Source organism: Lygodium microphyllum, chromosome 22, assembly GCF_053477565.2.
Source record: "Lygodium microphyllum isolate KBCC chromosome 22, Lygodium_microphyllum_v1.1.10, whole genome shotgun sequence".
Lineage (NCBI taxonomy): Eukaryota > Viridiplantae > Streptophyta > Polypodiopsida > Schizaeales > Lygodiaceae > Lygodium > Lygodium microphyllum.
Genome location: NC_141156.1, coordinates 88,672,538 through 88,686,571, shown reverse-complemented (window position 1 = coordinate 88,686,571; position 14,034 = coordinate 88,672,538).

Genomic DNA, 14,034 nt, shown 5'->3' with positions numbered 1-14,034 from the left:
GTCTTGTATAGCATTATCTCCTTTCTCTATGTTACTCAACTGCACCCCTAACCATCTATTAGGAATGGAGACTTAGATATTTAAATATTGGGCTCCTCTATCTACTCCATAACCAAGTCTTTGCCATCTTGCATAGCACTAGCTCCTGTTCTTCCCAATTCCAAGCATAGTTTAATAATATATTATTTTTTCCTTTTGATTATCTTCTCCTTTTACATCCAATGCCATACCCAAAATCTCTCTTTGGTTATTTTTACTATATTTTTTCCCATTTGGTCTTTACTATAGGGTCATCATAACCTTAATCCTCTTCTTCTTGCTCATCTTCAACTAGGACATAAGATACATCACAAGTAAAAGTTATAGTAACATCTCTCTTTATGCTAGCACCTTCTCCACACTCTTGAGACTTTGAGAAGGGGGTCTCATCACATGCATGTGTTTTTGGGTCCACTTTATCCAACATATCAACAACTTTTTCTGTTTATCCAACATCTCTTTTTATACTAGTACATTCTTCACACTCGAGACTTTGAGAAGGAGGTCTAATCACATGCATGTGTTTTTTGGTCCACTTTATCCAACATATCAACAATGTTCCTAATCTCCCTAGGGCACCACTCATCCTATAAGGAAGTCTCTAGAGACAAATAACCAACATCATCTTCATCAGAAACCAATGGCCCTTCTACACGATGCATTCCTAGAATTCTCAAGGGATTCACTGTATGTAAACCCTCTATATCACATACATTCAAGGCCTATTTAAAAATACCCTTATCTGTTACTTTTTCCAAAGTAAAGCACAACCCTTTTCTATTTGATTAGTAAATGACCCCTTTATATGGCACCCTTTTGGATGAAAAAAATGTAGCTAGAACCCCACTTTTCTTATTTTTAACAAAAACCTTCTCATTCCAAGCACTTGATTGCAAGGGCTTTACAAAAACATCATGCACAACTCTATGATCCCTCTCTATAAAACAACCCTAATCATTACATCTCATAACCCTAAAAAAGATGTGGAAAATCCCTTCATATATGGCTATTAGTAGCCATGCTTCTTTATTCTCTTCACAAGCATTGATCCAATTTAATATGTCCTCCTCATGGTTAGTTGGATGCTCAACAAGACTTGAAACAATATTTATTGTCATAAGTCCAAATGTAAAACAACATGTCTTTAAATTTTCATATATTTCGTGACTTTTATTGTATTATTTAGATTATCCTCATAAAAAATTCATTTTGAAACTTCCAAAACTTGTCCACGTAACTCTAATACATTATCATTTACTTCTATACTATAATGAGGGCCTTCACAAACACAAGGCATATCCCTAAATCCATACATATTGCAAAAATGAGGTGTATCCCTAAAGACATAAATATTACTTAAATCTATACTATTATTACCATGTTCAATAATAACACTATCGACACGAATATTAAGTGTAGGGACAATGTAAGTCTAACTTCAATGTTTGAATGATATTGGATTATCCCCTCAACAACATGACTAGTCCTAAGATGAGTCCTCAGTGTTGGAAACTCCGAGGAAGACGAGAGAGACGAAAGGAAGAGAGGAGAGAGATATGAGACACCGAAAGTGGAACCCCAGAAGTGTGTCTATTGAGCACACATGATAGGAATATATAGAGGGGACTTGGGGCGCTATATATAGACAGACTATATATAGCTACTAGACTATATATAGCTGCGCTATATATAGACAGACTATATATAGCTACTAGACTATATATAGCTAACACTAAGATGAGTCTTTCCTTCATTTGGAATTGATTTCATTTGGGAAAAGCTCCTAAGGATTTCCTACAACTTGCTATCTATCATAGACCTAGCTATACTAAATTTGGAATAGCATTTTGGGGGATGCTCCAAATCAAGTGTGCTATATGTCAAAACAAAGCTCATTCCATGTTACCCTAGGAAATCATGGGATTTTATAACAAGCAGGATACATAGAAACTAGGGATTAGACACCCAGTCACACTACCATGGTATATAAGGTATAAGAGTTGCAGATTAGGGCAACAAGTGATTATCAAGAACATACTCTTTACCTTCATCTTCAGCTTCCATGGCTTCCTCCTTCCTTCTCTCCTCTCTCTCTCTCTCCTCTTTTTTGTCTTTCTCTCTCCTCTTTTAGTCTTCTCTTCTCTTCTTCTTGCTCTCTTTCTCTCTCTTCAGCTCTTCTCCTATTTCCTCTCTCCTCTCTCCTCTAAGCTTCATTCATTATAAGTGATATCAGAGCTTTAGACTGTGGTCCTTTTCTTCTTTCCCCTTTCTTCCTTTTCAAATCCAAAAAAACCCTAGTTACTTAGCTTACAAGTATAGGTACAACAAGGACTACAGTTAACCTCAGCTTTTGGAGCATGCGGGAGCTATGGCTAGAGACTCAAACATATCTGGAGGTAAAAATGGTTAAAATAGCAGGTCATCACTTCTTTTTATGCAAATTTTAGGGGTTCCAAGCCAAGTTTAGAGTCCTAGGAGTTAGACGAGGGCAAAACCCTAGTTACTTTTTGCCTTAGACCTCCTTCTCTCACCTCTCCTGCAAGCTGCCATGGTTGCTAACTCCTACAACCTACCCCAACTTGCTCTAGCCTTCTCTAGGCCATCAACCACCAGTAGGAATTGATTCCCCTCATCCTGAGCTTCAAGTTGAATACCCTAGAGGCAAGGGAAACGCTACTATGTGGGCTCTAGGCAGTAGCCCGTAATTTGTGGCACAAACTGCACTACTGTCCCTAGTCTCCTCCTACCTCGTGCTTTAGCTTCAGGCCTTTCCCTTGGCATTCTTGGCCCTTGGGCAAGAGGGTTGAACCCTCCCTCAACAAGATTTGGTACTTCCTCCTCCGACATCGAGTAGTTATGATGCATGCATACAATAGGGATTGAACTACTAAGCCTATGGAATCTTTAATCTCTCCAACAAAGGGATTAAGCTCAGTAAGTGGATAAATATGAGAGATTAAGATAAAATTGTCATACATCTTCAATGCTTGGAGAAGATGGTTGAAGCATTGCCTATCATGATGCCTACTTGCTCCATCAAGCAAGTCCGGTTGGTTGGAGCACTCCCATGGAGGATGGACTTCAGCATTCGAATGTTTCCAATGATGATGAGGGAACCCATGCTTGAAGTTCAAAGAAGAAAAGCTCCAAATGAAGCTTTCATGGCTGCCCACAAGTAGCCCATGCATGCTGATCTTGATAACTTCAATCTGGGTAAGAAAGAGGAAAAAAGGTGAGGGGTCTCTTGAGGGCTGAGCTCCAGGGGTTGTGGGCTGGATCAAAAGCTTGAGCTAAGCTATAATGGCTATCCACACGCAGTGTATAGCAGGCCATTCAATCATGAATCAATTGTATTGGCTAACATTAATCCCCATCTTTGTCTTGTGTGTCTTGGATAAGCCTCAAAGTAAGTAATAGCCTCTGTAAGTGGGTAAGTAGCAGCCACTGAGTCACTAGACTGCCAAGCTAACCCCTATCCAAGTCTTTGTTCATTCCTTACATCTCATGAAATGACCCAATGTTTCCTTTCTAATGCATCTCATGCTGATTTCTTAATAAAAATGTTTGCCATCAATGTATACTCCGGTTGAGGAAAAAGACCGATGCCATGCAAGGTGGTAAGACAAAAGAGACGTGACCCTCCCTTACTACTTAAGACCATGAAGGGGTGCACAACCTGGTCCCTGGGGGGCACTTTGCCCACCTCTCGGTGATCCAAAGAACGATACTTGTATGCAAGTGTAGGTACTTTCCCATGATCACCATCTCCCCTAATGCAATGATCCCCCTTGGACACTCTTTCAATGCTAATGGCACCCATATATGACACTTGAAGTGCATGCAATCAGAAGAGATATATGGCAATAAATTCACTTCTACATTGATGACAGAGAAAATGGATATGTAATGATGCTTGGGATAATTTTCACTATGCTCAGGATGCTATTCATGTTGTTAATTAGGCCCCTCATCATTTGACTCATCCATATAATGTGTTTGCACTAAGAGACAAGCTGTGTTTTTTGTCACAGTCAAGCAGGACAGTCACACGAAGATCCCATTACATAAAATTCTATATTGCATCTAGGAGTAAACCCTATAGCTCATCTCGAAGAGGGATTTATCCCCTCTTATTTGAATAAAAAATCTCATGCCTCCCACGATTCTCTGAATGGCTCATGATAGTTTAAGATAACCTAAAGGTTGCATCACTAAATTCCATATGACTATTGCGAATGTAGAATGCATTCTGGACTTTAGGGTGATCAAGTTGGTAGGATGGCCTAGCTATCAAGTATTTCTAGGCAAGCCATGGGCTACGGTTTGAAAGTTATGCCCATTTTTGTGCACTAGGGTCATTGTGGAGGATAGGATGCAAACCACTCTAGAGACATAGTAATTCCATTGCAGAAAATTTTGATCATTTTCTATCACAAAGACTAATAGATCATCTCGAAGAGGACTTTGTACCCTCTAATCTAAATCAAAAGTCTCACCAATCGGAGTTTCCTACCAAAAGTTACGCCCCATTTACTGATAGCAGGTCCTGTGGACTGTATCCAGATGGTTGGCTACAAAGGCAAAAGTAAGGCCCATGAGGAACTCTAGAGGGAGATTAGAGACTCCAGGACATCCATGAATGATGAACCAAGCTCCGCATAAGATTATCATGGTGATATGATTGACATGGATCCCTACAACTCAACCATAGCCTATGTCAACATGAGCTTTGTTACATGGAACGACATAATGACATGGTCACCAACCATTGCCAAATGGTATCAAAGTTTGATGAAGAGATTGCACATGGCCATCTCAAACTTGAGGACTCAACAAACCTTGGAGCAGCTCACTACTCTTGTTGCTCAGCTAGCTACAACTTCATCCCAAGAGAAGGCCAATGACTCTAGGCATGAATCTAGATGTCTACTACCTCAGGAGCCATTACATGGTCCATAGGGCGTAAATGGTGCTAAGGGAATCCCCTCTTCTACTTATGAGATGGGTGAATCCTGTCATGTGCGTGATGAGCCTCTGTTGAGTTCCCCCATCAACCATGTAGCCAACACCCCACTGAGGCCCACTCCCACCCTCGGTAGAAATTCCCCCACTCTCCCTAGGAGCCCCCATGCACCCTATATGAATCAGCCCATCATGGACAATATAGTACGAATGGACAGCATGGCAATCATGGGTAGCATGGCTATAATGGAAAACATGGGATAAATGCACCACATGGTATGTATGGACAACAATGTATGTACGGCCACCATTGGATGTATGGACAACAAGGGTTTCATCGGTAGCATGGCCCTCATGTCCCTACGTGATAAGATCATCCTCACTAAGTACAATGGAAAATTTCCCTCACCATTTAACTTGAAATAATGGACATTGAAGTTGGAGTCCTACTTCAATATCTACCTCTGCACTGATAATCAGAAAATAATCTTTGCTTCTCTCCACTTGGAAGGATTTTTCCACCCATGGTGGCGCTATATCAATTGAGAGAATCATCAGTTCATTGACTGAGAAGATTTTAAAATGCATATGGTCCAAGTATTTGTGTCCCCTATGGAAAAAGAGCGGTTGGCAAGATGGTGGTACACTCTTGACCAATGTAACCTTACACTACAACGGTACACACATATAGCAACGCTAAGTAGCAACGTTTTTTTTTTTGCGTCACTATTTACGTCGCTAATCCTCGAAATATTTCAAGTAAAAAAATGTGTTGGTATTAGCGTCACTATCTGCGTCGCTAAAAACGTCACTATTAGCGCTATTTAGTGACGTAAGTAGCGACGCTAATAGCAACGACTTACTCTGGTAACATTTCACAGAAACCTGAATGTTTCTTTCAAATGCGCTTGTGAACTGCAAAAGCAAGGTGTAACGTCTACTAGTATCATCCAGGACACGTCTTAGCTGTCCATCGCAAAGGATGTCTAGAAAGCTCCGCCTGGCACTCCCATGGAATGTTACAGGATTTGCGATCTAGGGCTTCCCGTGTCTGCCATGTAGCGGAAGTATTCTGGCCATTCCCACTTAGGATTGACCGGAATTGGGGTTTTCTTGATTGGTCATTACCTAACAGTAACTAGCGTCGGACCCAAGTGAACTACTTTATGCAGAAACGCCAGGTCCGAAGCGGATTCACGCTGCACTTGGTTCAAGGAGAATGGGAAAGGAGAGGGATGCAAAGCTCAACCTCTCTACCATAAGGCATAGTCCCATTCTGTTCCCCTAAAACAACGTAAATCAGGTAAGACATAACTCTAGGTCAACACTTTCGTTGTTCATGTCCTTTGACGATCATCCCGCTATTCTTCGAGATTTGAGAAAAGTTCCAGGCTGACCGGGACCACCCAATCGTAGGACCGACCCATGGCCCATCCTCCGCACTTTCCTTGGTTTGTTTTAGTTATGTAATTATCTAACACATTAATTGGACATGTAACAATCAGCTTCTTTAATTAACTCGTTAGGCACTGGTTCATTCACGTAATCTTATCACGTTACATAGAAAAAAACAATATCAGAGAAGTTCTTTATTAACATATCATCATATTTATCTTTGAAATACAAGGAGTTCCGCCCATAGGCTTGTCCACAATCCGCCCAAAGGCTATCCAGCAATCCACAGGGTTCACTATTCCAAGTTTCTGCCTGTAGACTAGTATACGGGCCTCGAGATCCAATCCCGAGTCACATTAGCCTCTTGCGCAGGACTCGAAAGGCGAGGGATTAACGGCCAGAGTCCCCCCTGGCACCCAAGCGTCCTCCTGCTCCAAGTAGCGCTCAACGGAGAGACCTCTCATGGTGGGTTCGGTCCACGTTCCCGGTGCGGTCAACAACCCCCTTGGTTAGGGTTAGGCAGACAGTGGGGGGTAACTGAAGCTGCCTCTCCCTTCAGGCCTTCAACGTGAAGTATAGATATTCATTTAATTTGTAATTAATAAATCAAATAGTGTTCTAAAATCTCTAGCAAGCACAAACATTTCCATTGATCGATCTTGTTATTGGCAAATTGCTAAGAAAGGAATCTTTCCTTTTGAATGCATCTAGCACTTGATCCGGGATGTCTTGCAATTTGGCAAGATCCTTTATATTCTGGGTTAGGGCGTACCCTATTTAACCCGACTGGGTCAACCCTAAAGTTCATTAAATACTTTACTTTCTGGTTTTTAACCTTCCTTATTTCGAAGGATATTGAAGAATACATCCTCTTGCAAGATAACTTGCGTAAGGATCCGCCATCCTTGTTGAGGGTATTCAACCTTTCTTCTTGTGAATCAATCACAAGACTATATGACTTCGTACTTGCTGCGCAAGTCTTGCATCATACTATGTGGTAATGGAGTTAAGGAACAATCGGTTTTCAGTTTCTTTAAGCTGACATTTGTCGGACCTAGGGTTTCCTAGCTTTATTATTTTCTCAGGGATAAACCCTAGTTCTTATTTTTCGGTTACAATTTACTGATCCTATGTTCAGGGAATGTGGACATGCATTTAAGATATAGACGTTTCTTGGAATTTTACTTCATTCCCAACTAATATTTCGTAGCATTTTTAATTTGGTTAACTCTAGAAGGTAATTTGGAGATTACTTCCGTATGATTTGTTATCTACGTGTCAATTGACTTTTCAATCTTATACTTCATTGATTTAAGGTTAGATTAAATTCAACTAATCTTCCCTTTTCTTTACGAAAAAACTCATGCTAAATAAGCAATCTTTCCCTTGCTAAATTATGTAGTTAGCAATGACAACTTCCTAGAGTTTAAGCATCGCAAGAATCCTTTCATGATTTACACTTTCCATGATGATTTGTTGTAAAAAGAAATAGGGGTTAATAGTGCAAGATGCAGTTTATATATTCCAGACTTAACCGAAGTATACTACTTTAGTGGGTACATAATCTTGCTCATAATTCGTTTCAATGCATAATACTTTTTGAAGGAAAACTATGTTTATACTTTATTTATTTTGCATGTTTAATTAAACTAAATTCCTTTGTTGTAAATAACTAGGACAAAATATATCTTATCCCTAACAATTCATCTTGTACGATTAAATTAAACCGATATAAAATTAAGAAGGAAAACCTGGGTTTGGGGTGAGATATCCACATGGATATCGGGAGATGACCCTCCCGCAGCTACTTCTTGGACTTTCTTAGGCGACATCGCAGTTGTAGTCCTTCAAAGGTGGAAGAAGCTTTACACTCCTTTTCGGAATTCCACCGTCGCTTCATTCCTCTTCTTCTCTTTTTCAAGGCAAGGAATCGTTAAGGGATTAACCACGAGAAGGGGGTAATGAGACCTTTAAGGCCTTAACTCATTTGGGAGGGAAAGGCTTACAAGGCCTAAAGAAAAGGGTCTATAGGGTATATACATGGTGCAAGGGTGTGTGTGAGTGTGGTTTCAAAAACATATGAAGGGGCCCCGGGGGGATCTTTGGGCACGAGAGTGAAAGGGTATGGGAAGGGGGATCTTGAAGGGATTTTTGGACACAGGAGGGTAAGTTCCAAGCCGAGGAAAAAGGTGAAGGGTGAAAGGAGGTTTCAAAAAGCACAAGAAGGGGGGGTTATAGGTGAAACACGGGGGTTAAGGTGGATAAGACTTTTCAAGCCTTACTTCTTTTTGGGGGTTCCATCCAAGGGAAGGGGCTTAAGAGAGAAAGGGCTTAAGGCTTAGAAAGCACGGAGGGGGGGTTAGTGGGTTTTGAGGCCAAGGGGAGTGGGGGCTAAGGTGACTTAAGCGCGGGGTGGGGGGTACGGGGTATATGAACCAGGGGAAAAGTAGGTTAAGGAGGTCCTTAAAAAGGATCTAAACCGGGAGGTGGAAAATTGAAAGGCAACAAAAGGGGGTGGAAGGGCTTTAAAGGTTAAACATGGGGGTGAGACGGGAAATTTAACACTAGGAGGGGAAAGGGGACTTAATTAGCCCCCCTTAAGAAGCTTCTATTAAGAAGCTTCTCTGCTTTACGTGGCAGGGGGGGTTCGTCACCTTGATACAACGGCTGGTGGCGCTGCGACGGCTGTGAGCGGTGGCTCCCGCCAGCGAAGTTCCTCTTCGTCTGCCTCTTCCTCCTCACCTCGGCTCCTCCTCCAGTGGCAACGTCGGCAGTCCGTCTCTCCTCCTCTCTCCACGCCAACACTTCTCTTCCTAGCTGGTGGTGATGTGGGCCTCTCCCAACTCAGGGCAGCGCAGTGTCCAGAGTACTCCACTTCTCCCCTCACTCATCAACAACACCAACAGTTGGCCCACTCTTACCTCGACCCTTCCCCTCTTCTTTTCCTCTCGACGTCACTCCTCCTCTTGGCCTCAGCATCAGTAATATGACGATAATTACTGCCTCCCTTTTCTCTTCACATGACCATCTCTCTTAAATAGGGGAGGGAGGAGAATCCTCCTCCTCCTTATGTGGCAATCTGCATGGCGGTGGAAGGCGTCGAGCTCCACCAAGGAGCTTAACCCACATTTCTATTTTCCTCCCACGACAGTCGGAGGGAAATTTTTAAAAAATTGTATTTGATATATTACATTCTCTCCTCCTTAGAGAAATCGAGATGTCTTCATCTCGAGATAAACTGGGGGTATTGATAGTTGAGAGTGCCTTCTTCTATCCAAGTGGCATCCTCTTCGGGATAATCTTTCCACTGGACGAGGCATTCTCTGAAGGTTCTGGATCTTAATTGTCTCTCCCTAACATCTAAGATCCTATCAGGCCTTAGCTCAAGAACTCCTTGACTAGGCATTACAACTTGTTGGTCGTCAAGTACGTGATTAGGATTAGGTATATACTTTTTCAATAGACTGATATGAAATACATTATAAACTTTTAGGTTCTCTGGGAGCTGCAGTTTATAAGCATTAGGTCCTAGGAATTTGAGGATCTTGTATGGCCCACAATACCTTGGACTTAGCTTCCTGCAATCTCCTAAGGATAGAGAACTCTTTTTAGGGCGTACGCGAATGAAGACCATGTCTCCTTCTTCGAAGACCCTTTCTTGACGCTTTAAATCTGCGTATGCCTTCTGTCTATCCTTGGCCGCTTGTATGTCCTGTCTTATTGACTTTATTTGATCATCCATGTCTTCCAATATCTATCTTGAAGCTTCAACCCTTAAGGTTGGATCGGAAAAATTTAGGGGACTTCAACAATCATGACCATACAATGCTTGGAAAGGGGTCATCTGGATGCTCTACTGGTAAGAAGCATTGTATGCAAATTCTACCAAAGGTAAGTATTGAATCCACCTCTTCGGTTCTCGAGAGCAGTATGCCCTAAGCATATCCTCAATGACTTGATTTACTCACTCTGTTTGGCCATCCGTTTGGGGATGGTAGGCGGTGCTAGAACAGAGTTGAGTCCCAATAGCTTCAAAGATAGCCCTCCAGAAGTGTGATGTGAAGAGAGAATCTCAATTACTAATGATTCTTCTGGGTAAACCATGTATCTTGAATCTCTCCTTGATAAACAATCTTGCAATGTCAGAGGCTTTATAGTTTGTCTTGACTAGAATAAGGTGTGCAACCTTAGTAAGCATGTCAACCACAACCATGATGGAGTTGTATCCTCCCTGGACTTGGGGTAAGCCTACAACAAAATCCATACTGATGAATTCCCATTTCATTTGGGGGATGTCAAGCGGTTGCAGTTTCCCTGGCATCATGACATGTTCGGCTTTGATACATTGGCAAGACAAATACTCAGTGACATATTTGAGAACGTCACCTTTGAGCCTCTCCCAATGGTAGCTCTTCCTAACTGCATTAAGAGTCTTAGCATAGCTAGGATGTCCTGCGAAAGGGGAATCATGAGCTTCCCACATTATCTTCTACTTAAGTGACTAGCTTGCTGGTATACACAACCTTGTTCTGTAGTAGACAATGGGAAATTCGTGATACTTAGCTTGCAACTTTTGATTCTGATCCTTGATAGAGATCTCCTTTAGCATTGATTGGTAGGCCAAAGTATGGCATGCTTCTTCTGTAGCTAACTCAAGTATAGGGTTGTTTGGCATAGATACCTTTGTAGCTAGAGATCTGGCTGTTGATGGATTCTGCAAGATTAGGGAATTTAGGAATGCCTTGCGACTAAGTGCATCGGCAACTACATTCTCTTTCCCTGGTCGGTACTTGATTTCAAAGTCATATTCCTCCAACACTTCAATCCACCGACGTTGCCTCATATTGAGCTTGTTCTGGGTAAAGATCCATTTGAGACTCTTATGGTCGGTTACTAGAGTAAACTTGTCACCCAACAAGTAGTGTCTCCAAAGCATTAGAGCATGGATGACAGCTAGTAATTCTAGATCATGCGTAGCATAGTTCTTTTCATGACTCTTCAATTTCCTTGAAGAGTATGCTACTGGATGACCTTCCTGCATAAGTACACACCCGAAGGCAAGAATGCTAGCATCAGTTACTACCTCGAACTCCTTATTGAGGTCTAGAAGTTTTAGAATAGGTGCTGATACCAAACTTTGCTTTAATCTATTGAAGCTATTTTGTTCGGGAGTTGACCATGCAATGGAAGTCTGCTTCTTCAGTAAGTCCGTCAGAGGTGGTGCAATCAAAGCATAGTTTTTTATGAAGACACTATACCATCCTATCAATCCAAGAAAGCTACGTATCTCTTTGATGGATACTTGTATTGGCCACTCAAGCACATCTTTGACCTTGGCTGGGTCCACTGTTATTCCTTCTAATGATACTATGAATCCTAGATATTCAATCTGACGCTTGAAGAATGCACACTTCTTCATTTTAGCATATAGCTTATGCGACCTCATTGTCTTAAGGACAATTCGAAGTTGGGGTTCATGATCTTCTTCATGTTTAGAATAGACTAAAGTGTCATCGAAGGAGACAAGCATGAAATCATCAAGATATGGCCTAAAGGTATCCTGCATTAACCTATTGAAGGTGGCAGGTGCATTCGTAAGCCCGAATGACATAACTAGGAGCTCAAAGTTCCCATATCTTGTATTGAAGGCTGTCTTTGGGATATCTTCTTCCTTGATCCTTATCTGATAGTAACCTGACCTGAGATCAATCTTGGAGAAGATCTTCGCACCCTGAAGACGATCAAGAAGCTCATCTATTCTAGGAATATGATACTTGTTCTTGACTGTTGATTGATTCTCAACCCTCGGTAATCAATACATAGTCGAAGTGTCTCAACCTTCTTTTTCTGGAATAGTACTGGAGCTCCCCACGGTGAATTGCTAGGCCGGATGTAGCCCTGATCTAAGAATTTCTTGAGTTGTTCCTTCAGCTCAATTGCTTCTGGTATGGACATTCTATAAGGTCTCTTGGCAATTGGTGCAGCTCCAGGTACTAACCTAACCTCATGATCCACTTCTCTTTGGGACGGAAGTTCAATCAACTCTTCAGGGAATATGTCTATGTATTCCTTTAGCCAAGAAGGTCCTTCATGAGACTCTTGCTTTTGATCTGATTTCTTGAGTTTGATCAAGTAAACACATAATCCTTTTCTGACTCCTTTTATGATTCGAGATACTTTGGGCAATTGGATTCTCGGCACTCCTGCCTGGCCTTGAGTTGTGACTAATTCCCTTTCAGAGTTTCGAAAGGAAACTTGACCCTTCCCATAGTGAATGTGGGCGTCGTTAGGCTTAAGCCAATCCATTCCGAGTAGACACTCATGGATACCTAAATTCATGACTCTGAATTTAACCGAAGTTTTCTTTCCTCCCAGAAAGAATTCCACCTTAGCAATTTGCTTGGTACAAGTAACCTCACGACCATTTGCCAATTCCACAAGCAGGGTAGGTGCTTCTACTGTGGCTATTCCTAATCTTTTTGCACATGCTGGTGAGATAAAGGAATATGTACTGCCACAATCAATCAAGGTCTTGAAACCTTTACCTTGATAGTATGATGGTGTCTGAATCACCCAGAAGTGGCAATTTGGCCCTTTCTTGTGTAAAGCGGCATGGACTGTCGCTCTTTCGAATTCTACTTCCATGGTCGGATCTTCCTCTTCTTCTTCTTCACACATTTGCCTATTGGCAATGCAGGCGCTTCTTCCTCTTCCTCGGGTAGTGGCTCCTTGACCACGGCCTGTTCCTTGGAAAGGCGCTTGGCGATGTCCTCTGCCGAGCTTGGGACATTGCCTCTTGAAGTGACCGGGTTTGTTGCAGTGGAAACAACGAAGGTTTCGGCCATTACTTTGAGTAGGAACAAAGTTGTTGATGTTATTCGTCCTTGCTTTCTTTCTTTCACTACAACATATAGACCCAATAGTGACGTTTAAAGCGACGGAATTATTCATGGAAAAAATTATTCCCGTCATCGCTATTCTCGTCGCTATTAGCGACGCGATCGATTCGTCGCTATTTGCGTCGCTATATGCATCGCTATTAGCGTCGCTATTTGTGTTGCTATATGCGTCACTATTTGCGTTGCTAACCCAATTAGAGACGCAAATAGTGACGCATATAGCGCCGCAAATAGCGACGCTAATAGCGACGGTTTGCAAAGTAAATTTGCAATGCAAATAGTGATGGTTACAGAGGGGGAAAAAAATCGGTGGCACGGCATACAGCCCTGCCACCCTTCTAGCTATATGCACTAAATATTCTTGCATAATTCATTTGCCAATGTCAACTACATCTAATGTCTAAAAATTGTGTATCAGATTATTTAAAAAAAACTGAATCCTTTGATTGCAAAAGCAAGATATAATTAATTCGAAAAGGTATTTCGCAAGGAGCTTTTTCATCACTTACTTAGGCCCGAGAAAAAAAAGAGATTGTGATTACAAAAGCTAGATATAATCAATTCAAAAAAGTATTAATCAATGAGCTTTTTTATCACTTGTTAGGCCCAAGAAGAAGAGCTTCACTTCAAGCTTTCATTATAGTCCCATTGAATAAGTCCCATTGATCTTCTGCTTACTCCCACTTATTCCAACATTGTTCAAGTCTTTTTGGGGGAGCATTTGGACATCTGTAAGAGT